This window comes from Microtus oregoni, unplaced genomic scaffold (assembly GCF_018167655.1).
Source record: "Microtus oregoni isolate MIOR12 unplaced genomic scaffold, Mior012 000060F_008, whole genome shotgun sequence".
In the NCBI taxonomy this organism is placed as follows: Eukaryota; Metazoa; Chordata; class Mammalia; order Rodentia; family Cricetidae; genus Microtus; species Microtus oregoni.
The window spans coordinates 211370-224690 of NW_024543843.1; the positions used below are offsets into that span (position 1 = coordinate 211370).

The 13321-nt window shown below is 44.2% G+C and overlaps 1 protein-coding gene across 5 annotated transcripts in view; it reads right to left on the reverse strand.

Annotated features, from left to right (window-relative positions):
- LOC121439152 (zinc finger protein 385B) overlaps positions 1-13321 on the reverse strand; it is a 165420-nt gene that overhangs the window by 99899 nt on the left and 52200 nt on the right. For 2 of the 5 annotated variants that reach the window (XM_041639658.1, XM_041639656.1), the window contains exon 1: positions 4028-4267. The exons of 2 other annotated variants lie outside the window; for them this stretch is intronic. The gene's annotated coding sequence lies outside the window, so the exon portion shown is untranslated. Of the gene's footprint in view, positions 1-3434; positions 3466-4027; positions 4268-13321 lie in introns of those variants that run through there. One more of the 5 variants, XM_041639657.1, reaches the window with a different exon arrangement.

Below are 13321 nucleotides of genomic sequence, written 5' to 3' on the forward strand. Positions count from 1 at the left end.
TGTGCGCAGAAACGTGTGAGTGTACATGTGCGTGCGCGCGTGTGTGTGCATGTGAGTGTGTGTGCGTGCATGTGCGTGTGTGTGTATGTGTGTGTGTGCATGTGTGTGTGTGTGTGTGTTAGTACATGTGCATATGTGTCTGTGAAGTCCAGAGGAAAACCTTGAATGTATGTAGTTCCAAAGCACCACACATCACGGTTTACATTTTATCTATCTGCCCATTCATCCATCATCCATCCATCTATCTATCTATCTATCTATCTATCTATCTATCTATCTATCTGACAGGGTCTCTAACTGACCTGCTACTAACCAAGTAGGTTAGGTTGTCTGGCTAGGTATTCTAAACATCTGTGTCCCTCCACCCTGGGATTACAAGTATAAACCATCATGCCTGGTATTTTTTTCAGTGGTTTATGTGGACTGAACTCAGGTTGCCCTGACAAGGCAGGCAATCTCACTAACCAGGCTACCTCCCACGTCCTTCCTTCCTTCCTTCCTTCCTTCCTTCCTTCTTTCTTCCTTTCTTTCTTTCTTTCAAACTTAAAGAATACACATATCGAAGTCATGGTAATTTTTATTCTCTAGCTTGACTTCAATGTGTTTCTGTCTTGCTGTTCTTCTCTGTAGAAAAAGGTTTTTAATAATATATAGTGTATATTACGTTAAGCATCATTTGGTGATTACTGTAGGTAAGCAGTTTTAATATCATCCCACAATTACCTTTGTGTGTGGTGAGGGCACATGCAATCTATCCCCAGAAAAATCTCTAGTATGCCAAATGAAATCATTAACTATAGTTGCCTTCGCGCTGTCTGAGGAATCTCTAGGTCTATCCGTGCTACATAAATACAGATGTGCACCCTCAGACCTACACTGCCCTCTGCCCTCCCTGCACCCCTTCTCTGGTAAGCTCCTTTCTGTTTTGTTTTTATCCTTTCACATTTTGTTGAAGATTCCACATAGGCGATGTGTGACGTTTTTCTCGCTAGTTAGCTCATTGTGCTGGCTAGTTTTACGTCAGCCCGACACACAAACCAGAGTTATCTGAAAGGAAGGGAACTCAATTGAGAAAATACCCCCATAAGTTCTGGCTATAAGGCATTTTTGCAATCACTGATTGATGGGGGAGAAGTCCAGCTCATGGTGGGTGGTGTTCTCCCTGGCCTGGTGATCCTGGGTTTTGTAAGGAAGCAGGCTTAACGAGCCATGGAGAGCAAGCCATTAAGGAGTACCCTCCCCCCATGGCCTCTGCATCAGCTCCTGCCTCCAGGTTCCTGCCCTGTTTGAGTTCCTGCCCTGACTTCAAAGATCAACAGTGTTCTGCAGAAGCATAAGCCGAAGAAACCCTTTCCTCCCAACTTGTGTTTCGGTTACGGTGCTTTGTAGTGCAATAGAAACCCTAACTAAGACACTCATCATACTGTTTCATCCATATTATTGATAACGATGTGATTTTATCCAAGCTAGATAGTATTTCCTTGCCTGGAATATCTTTTTGACTTTCCAAATGAGTCTCCCTTGCCTGCTCAAGACATGAATTTGCTAGTCTAGGGCTCACTGCTGGTTTCTTCCTGTACACTTCCTTCTCACGGAATTGCTTACCCTGTACAATCTCATCAGAAAACTACGGAGAGTGATGGACATAATGGGCTTTTAATGAGGAGTCCCACGAAGGTAAAGAATTCATGGTGCTGCTCATTATTCTTCTTTTCAATGATTTATGTCACAGGGCGGCAAAGGAATGGCAATGTTTTCTTTTGAACACATTTACTTTAACTCTTGGTCTCTTCTGGACTTCACACAACCTTTTAAGTAACCCCTGCTTGAACAGACACCAACGGAAAGAAAAATAAAACCATAAAAAATGGACCTGATGCTCACTGAATTTACTGTGATGAGGCATATTCCAGGACGTTCCCAAACGGTATCATCTCTCCGTATTTTTAAACTTGGGTTGATTTGCCTGTCCCCCTCTCTCTTTTCCCACAAGCTAGACCTCTGTCTTTCTTGTCCCCATCACCCTAATCCTGAATCCCAATCTGCCAATCTTCCCCGGCCTCTCATCTCTTCTGTCCTCTACAGGTTCTATATGCTCTGGTCTGTCTTCTGTCTGTTTTGTCTTACTGTCTCTTTGTCCACCCCTCACCATAATAGTACTGGGAACTAATGTACTCACAAGACTTTTGCCTCTGCCTCCTTTGCAGCTTTGCTGGGTTAATTCTGATTTCTCTGTACACTGAGAGACAGAGAGCGAGACTACTTGAGGATCTGGCCACAACACCAGAATTCTATTAGGCCACACATCTCAGGTCATGTATGTCTCAATTGGTTGCAACAGCTGAAGATTGATTTCCTATGTGCGTCCACAGTGCTATCTGCCCAACTTGAAACCGTGTGGGGCAAGTTAGGAACTCAGAGGCTCCCATAGACTTTTAGTTTCTATTTTAAAATGCGCCAGGAGCTTTTAGGATGTATTTTTATAGAAACTTAGTCTTGTGTCCGGGTTCATACAAGTACTATCCCTTTTCACCTCAGGGCTCATGGTCCCACCACATACATTAAGAAACCTTCTGACATATGTATTTAATAAGATGTCTTCTAGAGCCCTAGGTGGATTGTGATCATCCTATGCTTTTCTGACATAAACAAACAATCCCACGAGAAGGTAAACATGCAGGGCCTTATGGGGGATGGCTTAGTTTGTAAACCACTTGCTGTCCAAGTATGATGGCCCAAGTTTGGATCCCTGGAGTTCCCTGGCAGCTAGTCTTGTTCAGTGAGCTCCAGGACCAATAGGGACTCAATCACAAAATGTCATGGGGAGAGTGATAGACCCCTGGTCTCCATGTGCATACACACATGAACACATGCATACACATGTATCACATAACAAATGACAATAGAACAAAGTGATCATATAAAACAACGACAGTAGAGAGAAGCCTAGAGGCATCTTCCTGCAGTGAGGTGCCCGTCTGCTGTGATGGCTACACTGAGCAGCACAGCCTAAGAGGCCACACATCCCAGAGCATGAAGGACCTTGGGAACATTAATGAGCTTTGGCTTTAACACACTCGTTTTTGTTGCAAGAGTTCATGGAACCCTTGGTGTTTATACTTTGAATCCACCAGTGAGGCAAAATACAAGAACCTGATACCATTTCATTATTTTCCAAACCATCTAAAATCCCACTGGGGACCGGGAGATAAAAACACCTTCCTGCTGCCAAGGGTTCCCAGGTCCCTTTCCAGAAGTAACATGGACTCGCGTTTTATCATCAGCAATATCGAAAGGAAAAGGGAAAGAATGACGAGAAAACAAAGTGGTAAGCTTCAAGGAGAAGTGAGGATGCTCCAAGCACCTGTTTTATACTCACGAAATTCACCCATCCTTAGAGCAATCACTACTCCCTCTGGAGGAGCTAAGCTTACCGGCTGCCCCGAGAGACTTCTGTGCCCAGCACTGGAAACAAACACGAAACCACTGAGTTTGACTAAAACTAGATGGACCGTTACTGCCTGCACTGTGCCCGTCATAAAAACCGTGTGACAAAAGTACAAACCACGCGTGTCACCCCATTTTATTGCAGGCTTTGTCAATATGAATGTGGACTCAGAGGTGAGGGACATCCTGGGCTTAAAGACAAGAGAAAGAGGCAATTTCCACATGCTTGGGTTAAATACACACTTCGCTTGGTGACCAGCAGTTATTCTAAGACAAACTCCGAAAGGAAAAGGAACTGTAGCTCAGACAGACAGCACAGGGAATCATCCAATCACTTCTTTATGATCTCTAGTTAAGTGCCCCCACAAAACACTTTAAATACAAACAAGTTAGGAAAACCAGAAGCCCAGGAGCGCGCGCGGCGGGGAGTCGGGGTGTCTTAAAATTAGCAAGTGTTATTTTTCCCCGATTCTGATGTTTTTCTTTTCCTGCAGCTGCTTTGAACAATTTTATATTTCTGTTACACATTTCGTGGAGAAGTTCCCCGCGGTGCGAACGCCAAGCAGTCAGCAAAGCTTACCTTCGCTTTAAAGATTACCGGCCGCGCTCAAGCCCTCGCTCCCGCACTCAGCACGGCAATACTCTGAGAGATAAATCCTTCCATCCGCTCCACCCGGAGCTCCTGCGAGGTGTGGCGCTAGGAAAGGCCGGCAGGCAGTGCCTCCGAACAAATCACAAGTCCCTAATTGCTGCCTAGCTCTAATTACTACAGAGGAGTGTGTTTGCAACAGGATTCCAGGGAGAGGGCAGGCTACCTTCTGACGACAGCCAACCAAATATATCCTAAAAGACTGACAAGTCACTTTCTTTGTTTTTTGGGTTTTTGTTTGTTTGTTTGTTTTTTTCTCAGTCCCCCATACTCCACTGTGGCAAGAGGAATCTGATACCTGTTTCACCCCCAACAAAACAGCTCAATACTCACAGAGCTCAATCAATGATTTGGAATTCTTGGTACCCCATAGATTACAAGAGGTTGCTTTTTTTTTTTCCTTTTCATAAACGGGCAGCTGGATCTAAAATTTAAATTTGCTTTTTATTTCAGAGCAGAACCTGCTCCCAAATGAACCTGCTTTGTGTTCTGTTAGCAGAAAACAGTTTATTTACTAGCTATGCGGAATGGGGGGGGGGGGGATTGCTTTCTTTCCCGTGGAAATTTAGGTTTTAAGTAAAGATCCAGAGCATATAATTAAAAAAGACTACAGCTGATCACAATTTGATGCTGACAAGATTAGCAGTGATGTCAATGCAGTCCAACTCAAAACCCTAATTTCAGCTCTATAGGGGAATGATGGTGTTGAAATTGGCACTTGTCTAGGCCTGGGAGTGAAATGATTCAGTATCTACTATTATGCTTAACTTGGGCCCCCTCTATCTCAGCCGGCCATTTGGCTCTGTGGTCAGAATGAGGGCGGTGATCTGCCCACGTTGCACAACGTGGCTGTGGCTGGGCTGGTGGGGACTGTGTGTGGTTTTGTCACCAATACAGGTGAATTTGCTTAGAGAACATCTCACTGATGCTTGCACAACACTGTGCAACTTAGTACAGCCAGAGCCAACAGTTAGATGTACAAAACCCATCATGTCGGGTTTGCACAGGCATGAGCAGGGAAAGGTGAGCCGCCTAATAGAATAATCGGATGCAGAGTTCAGAGTGGTGATCATGAAATCAGCTCTAGCGCGCTTCTCCGGGCTCTGTTAGCGCGGGCGTGTGTAATGGTAAAACAGCACACAAAATGGGAACGTGCTAGGCTAGATCTGAGCTTATTTCCCTCTAACTAACACTTGCGTGTGTCTGACATAATATTTACTCTCCAAGGACTAACAGAAAAGACAGTCATGCTGGGATTTAGTCCTTTTGTGAAATCAAACTTCCACCCATGACGCATCTCTCTTAAGGAGCCCATGGGTCAGGAGACAAAGTATTCTGCAACTGCCTGGAGTATTTTTCAGGACCACCTCTGGGTCTGTGATGAGCAAATTTCCAGACTTTATTTATTTTTCTATAAGTGCTTCCTTTCAGTCAGGGTTCAAAAAGTGTGGGCCCCAGATGAGCTACATCAGCATCTCCCCAAACTGGGTGTGAAAAACAAATTCCTAGGCCCCATCTCAGGTCTTTGGGGGTGGGGCTCTGCAAACCTGTGTTTTAACAAGTCCCACCCCCTGGCAACCAGAAGCAGGCAGACTCTATTGGTGGGAAATGGGATGAAGATGGCTTACATCTCCCTGAGGGAGACTGTAGGTGGGACAAAAGCTCTATAGGGAGGTGGCAAGTAAGTAGTTGTCTGAAGGATGGGAGGAGCTTGGACCGATGGGCAGCAACTATGTATCTTGTGGTCCCCCCACTCCGGACTTTGTTTAGACATTCCACTCTTGAGGAAAACTTACCCCATCCTAGGAGCTGCAGTCACAACTGCTTTCTTTTCCCTCAACTTTTAACCCCTTCCAGAGTAGCCCACACTAGCATTGTCTCTAGTATGGTTTAGCATTAGTTGGTTGTGACCTTTCTTCTACTGGTTGAATACAAGCCCACATCTAAGTTGTTGCTCTTCTGAGTTTCTAGCCACCTTCCAGATCCCTCCTGCTAGTAACACCTCACCTCCAACCTGCTCTAGATGAAAAGGAGTTATCACAGCCCTGCCAAGGCAGCTGCCCCCACCCGGCTCGCACTCCCCAGGGGTCTCTATTTCACAGTCTAGCACCAGGGGTTTCCCATTCAGGCTGTAGGAGACCTGATACTGTGATGTTACACGCTTGATGCTTGATTTCTCCCTCTTCCGTGTTCTCCAGAGGGATTAGTGATCTGTGTAACATCAGTTTCCTCTGCTTACCACACTCGTCCCCATCATCTGCACTGAGACCCACACTGCTTGCTCCCCGATGTAGTATAAGGCACTTGATGAAATACCTTGAATAAATGAATGAATGAACAGAATAGCATCTATACCTCACTATAACAGCACTGGAGGCCATTAAGGGAACACTCTTTCCTACTGGGTGGAGACCTATCATTCCAAAATAACCCAAACATAAGAATTAATCTACTCAGACAGATCAATCATCCTACTAAGAGACCACCCCTTGGGAGGGCAGATTCATGCAACACTACTCTGAAGAAGTGGAAGAATAATTGCCTCTTTAATGAGAATGATTTTTCCTTCCCAGCATCCTTGCTCTGTGACTGTCAGGTGCCCCAGCCTCTTAGAGTCCTCACACAGAAAGCTGCATTTCTCCTTCTTCTCTCTTTTATGCATCTTTCGTTCAGACGCTGGCCAGAGCCTAAGCATCCTTTCTTGTGTACTCTGGGCTTTGTTATGCTTTTTCCGAGTTACCTTCCTTTGGTTACCTGGCTGCTTTGCTTCCACACCTAACTCTAAAAGGGATTCTCTCTCTCCTCTACCTCCCTTCCTGATGCAGCTACTGAGACTTACAGCTTACCTGTCCTGTGGTTTTTCTTTTTACCTTTGAGAAAAATGTCCTTGAATATCCTACTGAGCCTGCTGTTGAATTCTTTTATTAAGGAGACTAAGAACGGTGAGAAGGGAACCTCAGTTTCCTTAGTAACATGTGGTACCCCAGATGGGACTCCTCAGCATTTCCAGTGCACTCACATCAAATGTTTACCAACTGCACTCAGTATTAGCCAATGGAATTCTTGAGAGCGGCTTGAATCAACCATTTTCCTACTCAAGTGTTTTCTGTGGCTTTCCTTGGTGAGTTATAGGCTCTAAAATTCAACATAGTCATTCAAATCTCCACTCTGCTATTCAGTAACTGAATATTTCATGAATTAATTGCCTTTTAAGATATAATTCTCTCGTCTGAAGAGCAAGAATAAAATAATAATATTATCTCCTGAGCAGGGATGAGAGAAATAATGATGTAAGTTCTTAGGATAGTGCCTAGACTCTTGACAGACTCTGGGAGGGGTCTCATTAGCGTCACCATGGTTCCCTTCCAACAGCTTCAACTCAGCACCCACTGCCCTCTTCATATTTAACACAACTATTTACTCCTTTGTGTTTTATAAAATCTGTTAAACATAGACTTCCATCAAGAGCAATGCCTACTTGTTTTTATCATCTCCTAATTGAATGGGCATGAGTTCTGGGTTCTATTGTTTCATTCATGCCTACGTGTTTGTTTATCATCTCCTAATTGAATGGGCATGAGTTCTGGGTTCTATTGTTTCATTCATGCCTACGTGTTTGTTTATCATCTCCTAATTGAATGGGCATGAGTTCTGGGTTCTATTGTTTCATTCATGCCATTCCTCCCAGGATGTATCTCCCATTTTGTCTTATTTTGAGTCCTTTTGTTTAAAGCTGCATTTTAGATACAATTCCCCACCTCCACAGGATATATTCTCTACATTTATAAGAAAAGTATTTTGTTTTCTTCTAAGCCTGAAATGTATTTACTGCGACATTTATTACAATACTTAAGACACTGGTTTAGGCATTACTGTGTCTGCACCCTCTCCTCTAGAAAAAGCAAAGTTCTTTGGGGTTAAACAATAGATTTGGCTCTCTTCTTTGCCTACTGCACTGTCTAGAAAAGGTACTCAGTGAAATACCTTGAATGAATTAATGAATAAGATGAAGGGGATAACATCTATATTTTATTATAAGAGCCCTGCTATTATACACCAATTAATAGTTTTATTTCCCATTGATAATTATGAACATCGTCAAGGGTACAGGTCTACCCCTCACAAACGAGGTCCATTCTTTTATTTTTCCTTTGAGACAGGGTCTCATGTATGCCAGGCTGGCTTCACGCTCACTAGAGAGTTGAAGATGACTTTGAACTCCTAATTCTCCCATCTCCATCTCCTAAGTGCTGGGATTCCAGGTTTGCCCCAGCATGCCCAGTGTACAAGGTCCCGAGGACTAAAAAACAAGGGCTTCCTGCGTGGTGTGCAAACCTCCTCCCTCTGAGCTGCACTTCCATCCCTGTGATCAGAGTGCAGCATCCTGGAGCTCAGAAGCCTTTTCTTTGGACACGAGATCACAGGTGAGCACTGACTTCCTGGGCAGACCTCAGGAGCTTAGTCCACAGGGTAGCTGCATTTAACATAGCACTGTGCTAGCAACAGCACCTTGGTGGCAACACTACCACACTGGGCCTTGAAATGAAGGCAGCATCCCCTTTGTTTATGGCCTGTCTGCCTTGGGAAGCCTGAACCGTGATCTCTGTGGTCCGTGCAGACACTCAGCCCTAACTAGAGCTCATTTTTCTATGGGTGAAAAAGTGCTTACTTTTTTTTCTGTGAACATGAGCATGATCTTGTTAAATAATCGATTTATAATTGGTATAAATTCACAAAACAAATCCGATAAGAATTTAATATATTTGAACCCTTTGGGAGTCTGAAATGGCCATTTTTTAAAACATAAAATCCAAATTTCAGTTTCCTTCTTCTTCACTCTGTACTGTTGTAGTTGGTGGTGGCTGCAGACAGGGCTGCATCAGCACTTTGTATGAACGCCTTCTGACGGGGACACAGACTAACTGACCAACGTAATTACATCACTGGAGCGACCTGCAGTTTCAGAGTAACTCTTGGGAGAGTAAATAATCCCCCTTTAATGTAAAAAGGATTGTGTTTCAATGACGCGATGGTAGCTCTGTATTGTCCAACTATGCATACTCAAATCAAACCCATAAAAACTCCATAGGCAAACCTATGGAGAAGTTATCTGAACTAGCCTTTGCTTCCTCTCTCTCTCTCAGAAACATGGACTCTGAAAAGTGGGTCTCTAAAATAATTAGAGACCAATGAGACACATAAAATTTTGTTACGAATTACCAGGAAAGAAAAACAAAAACAAAACAAAACAAAAGACAGGACTGCAGTATAGGAAGATAACCTCCAGCAAGGCCGGAATCTTTTTTCCTTTCACTAACACTTCCTAACACCAGGAGCCAGGAGCCATGCTTAAGACATACTGAAAGCACGAGCTCAAGAATCAACTACTGCCACAGAAGGAGAAACTAAAAGGTTTAGAATGGCCAGAGAACGTGCCACTGAAAGTCGGGATGTGAGCACGATCTTAACACGTGTTCTTCGTTGATGCTCCCTTAGCTTCTCACCTGTATCCCAGCTACCGCCAAATCCCATAGTTCCTACCTCCCACACAGACCGCAAACCTAGCTTCTTTCTGTGTCATTCCATGGTACCAGACCACGTTTGTCTGCCCCAGTTACCAGCTCTTACCAGGTCTACAGGGAGCCATCCTCTCCTACACTTGGTTCTCACCCTTTCAACCAAGCAAACTGCTTAAAGACCTCCATCTGATGATGTCAAAGTGAAAGGCTTTCCCACCACACTTTAAAGGAACTCATACAAGTTAGCACTGTCTGCAGTTACCACATGGTGATAGCCTTGATCAATTCAGTCTACATATAACATCTTCCTCCCCGTTTCCCAAGGTCTTAGTCCCCTTTCTCTATTCCAGAATGCCCAATTACTACCTTCAGAAGAGGGTTCCTCATCATGGGGCTGCCCCCCGTTCCCAAGACCAGCTATGTGGATGTTCCTTGTCTCCTCTCTGGAAGTCAGTCAAAAAAAAAAAAAACAGCTATTTTTTTCACAGGATCATCCCAGCTCCTGGAACAGCGCCAGGCCCATGGCAGGCACTCTGGAGACATCTCAAATGAATGGATGGCCACACTTCCTCCAGCCTTTCCAATGAAGACACAATTTTGGTATCATATGATTTTTAAGGGCTTCTTAAATATTCTTAATGTTATAGTTTTCTTAGTGTTTAGAAGGTTCTTGTGAAGTCAGTAACATTTAAAATAAAGTGGGATTTCATTATCACAGTTGGAAGACACACAACTGAAAAAAAATCCACCTTGGGCATGTGTAAGACTTGGTATTTGCTCAGTCTGCCGAATACTTTGTGTTTATCTCCATTTATAGGTGTGTAAATATTCTCAGCCAGGAACCTACTGACTTACATGTAGATTTGATGGAACAGGACAAAAGGAACAGCTGTGCTCCTGGTTAGAGCTTTCTCAAGACACAGGTAATACATTATCTGTAAAACTTTATCCTGAACTCCACAGAGCCCAACTCATTTATTCATTCGCTTATTTGCTTAATTATTTATTTATTCATTATTTATCGAAGTCAGGGCTTCAAGCATTCCAGCCAGTTTTACTATGTGACTAAAGATGATCTTGCATTTTTGATTCCCCCTGCTTCCCCACTTTTTAAGCAATATATGTGTGCACCATCACTCTTAAGTATATGTGTGCTGGCAACCAAACCCAGGGTTCTGTGTAATAGCAGGAAAGCACTCTACCAACTAAACTATATCCCTAGCCCTGATAATTTTTTTCTCTCTCTATCCCCCTCTCTCTCTCGTGTGTGTGTGCAATATATGGAGGGTAGAGGTCCATATTAGCAACAATCTTCAATTGCTCTCCACTTTTTTTTTGAGGCAGGGTCTCCCACTGACCCCAGGGCTTTATGACTTTGCTAGACTAACCAGCCAGCCACAGGGATCCCCCTGTCTCTGCTCCTCCAGAGTGGGACTGCAGGCACACACTGCATATGTAACTTTTTATTTGGGCCCTGAGGAATTTAAAAATCTCTTTCCTGAATTAGCCATCTATCAATGCCCATGTCTTGCAAATATATTTTTAAGAGCAAGTAACACTCAACAAGGTTATTGTTCATCTCTCCATGTTTGTATATCAATGGCTCTTACACAAACAATTCTTGTGCACTTCCTCTAACTGGAGGTCTAAGAATTTTATCACATGTACTATTCATAGCCTGTGCCAAAAATGGCACATATGGTATCACTTATTCCTAAATATGCATATTTTCTCTCAAATATTCTCAAGGTATGTTTTCCTCATTATTGTCAAATAAAGGTCAGATGCTTTGGATCATGTGGGAAATCACAAGGAAAATCTAAATCAAACCCCAAGCCACACCGTGCCTTTAATATCAGTGTGAAAACAGCATGGGTTTCTAGGACACACTGTGAAGTCGGAAGTGATAAGATAGCATATCTTAAAATGTCTTGAGATCAAAAATGGCTCTGTGAGCAGATTCCCAGCTCGCTAAGAGTGTTCTCCTTAGACAGGTTAGAGTGTGGGACACAGGTCTCACCCTACCAGGCAAGGTTTCCAACTATGCAAACAACAGTGATTCCGTCACATTGTTGGGCTAGGCTGTTTATGAGGCAAGGTCACCATTCAATAATAATGCCAAGACTAAGTTCCAGCAGGACTCGGGCTGTTCTGGCCCTCGTAGAAGGCCCTCTGTTTAGTCCTCCATTTCAAAAGAGATTAATGAGTTGTCTTAAGCGGGAATGAATGGAGGAGTCAAGCTGGAGTCAAGCTGGGTAAGCACGCTCATGGGTGCAACATGACCCCCCATGTAATAAATCTTTCTAGAAGTAGATCTTCTTCTCCAAATGGGCCCCGTCTTCCTTGTCTTCGCGTTTCTCATAAGGGATTTGGCAGAGGGGACATTCTGAATCTGACAGGCCACCCCTGCTGACAACGGCTTTATATAGCCATCAGCCGGAAACTTTCCCTGGGGCACGTAGGGGATCAGAACTGTTGAGTCATGTCTAGCCAAGAGAGTCTGGCGCCTCTCAGCCCTCTGCCCACCCCATCCATCCCAACACCAAGAGCAACACGCCACTGTTGCAGGACAGCCAAGCTCCCGGCACCAGAGAAGGCGAGGGTGGCAGCCAGTACCATTCTGGTTTAAGGAGGTTCTTTGTGCAGACAGTACAAGAAGAGCAAGCTCTGCATTTCTGTGAACTCTTTTGTAAGGATCTGGGAGCTTGAGAAGAAACGGGAATGAATGTAGGGCCTTTCACCGACAGTGTAGAAGCTTTACAGCAAGACCCAGGTTCAAAGCTTTACTTTCACTGTTCTCTACTGAGGAGATGTAGTGGGATTGCTTCTGCTCTGGTTTCCTCATCAGCAAGAGCTGCCTTTTCATTCTGGATGGGAGATGACACTGTAGCACTCATAAAACGCGCAATTGCGTGCCTGAGACAGAGTGCCACCTGTGGGGGATGTTACTCCCTTTGCTTCCGTGATGCCAAGGGACCAGGTGACTGAAGTCCAAATTCAGAAAGCGCTCCAACATCCCCAGCATAGTCCATCTTCCCTGGCTTTCTCTCTGCTTTGGTTTTGATGCCAGGAGCCTTGGTTGAGGATCCATGGACCACCCCTTCTCCAGGAACTGGCTGCAGATATGTGCAGTCCATCTTGTTTTTCAGAGAGAGAAATCTCATTAACTCAACTCTCGAAAGACTGTGATTCAGAGAGATTAAAAAATACTTACATGCTTCTGAAGAGTTACAGGCAAATGGAGTATCTTTTTGTAAATCAGATTTGGTTTTTAGTTTACCGGAAGAGCCTGCGAGGACAGGGAGGCTACAGTGGATCACTCTGTAGGTAACTACTTACATCGCAACTGCATATTTAATCTGGAATATTTCAGTATTCTGCAAGAGACTCAGACTTTTCCCATGCCAAGTTTAAGCACACTGTAGTGCACGGGGGCTTCACACACATAGCGGCTAGCTTCCACTCACAATTTACAAGGGGACTGAAGGGCAGGTTATGCTCCAGTTGAATGGGAAGGGAAAGGAAGAACTGAACAAAGTTCCCGCTCAACTAGGCAGAATCTTAATTATTCCGTGTGCAACATGCTGTGTACACGAAGGGATGGAGGTTCTGAAAGGGCCCTGTGATCCGCCCAAGGTCAGCACAACGGCTCTGGACAATGAGGAACAGCAGCTGTGAAAATCATGTCCGTGATTATGGAGACGAT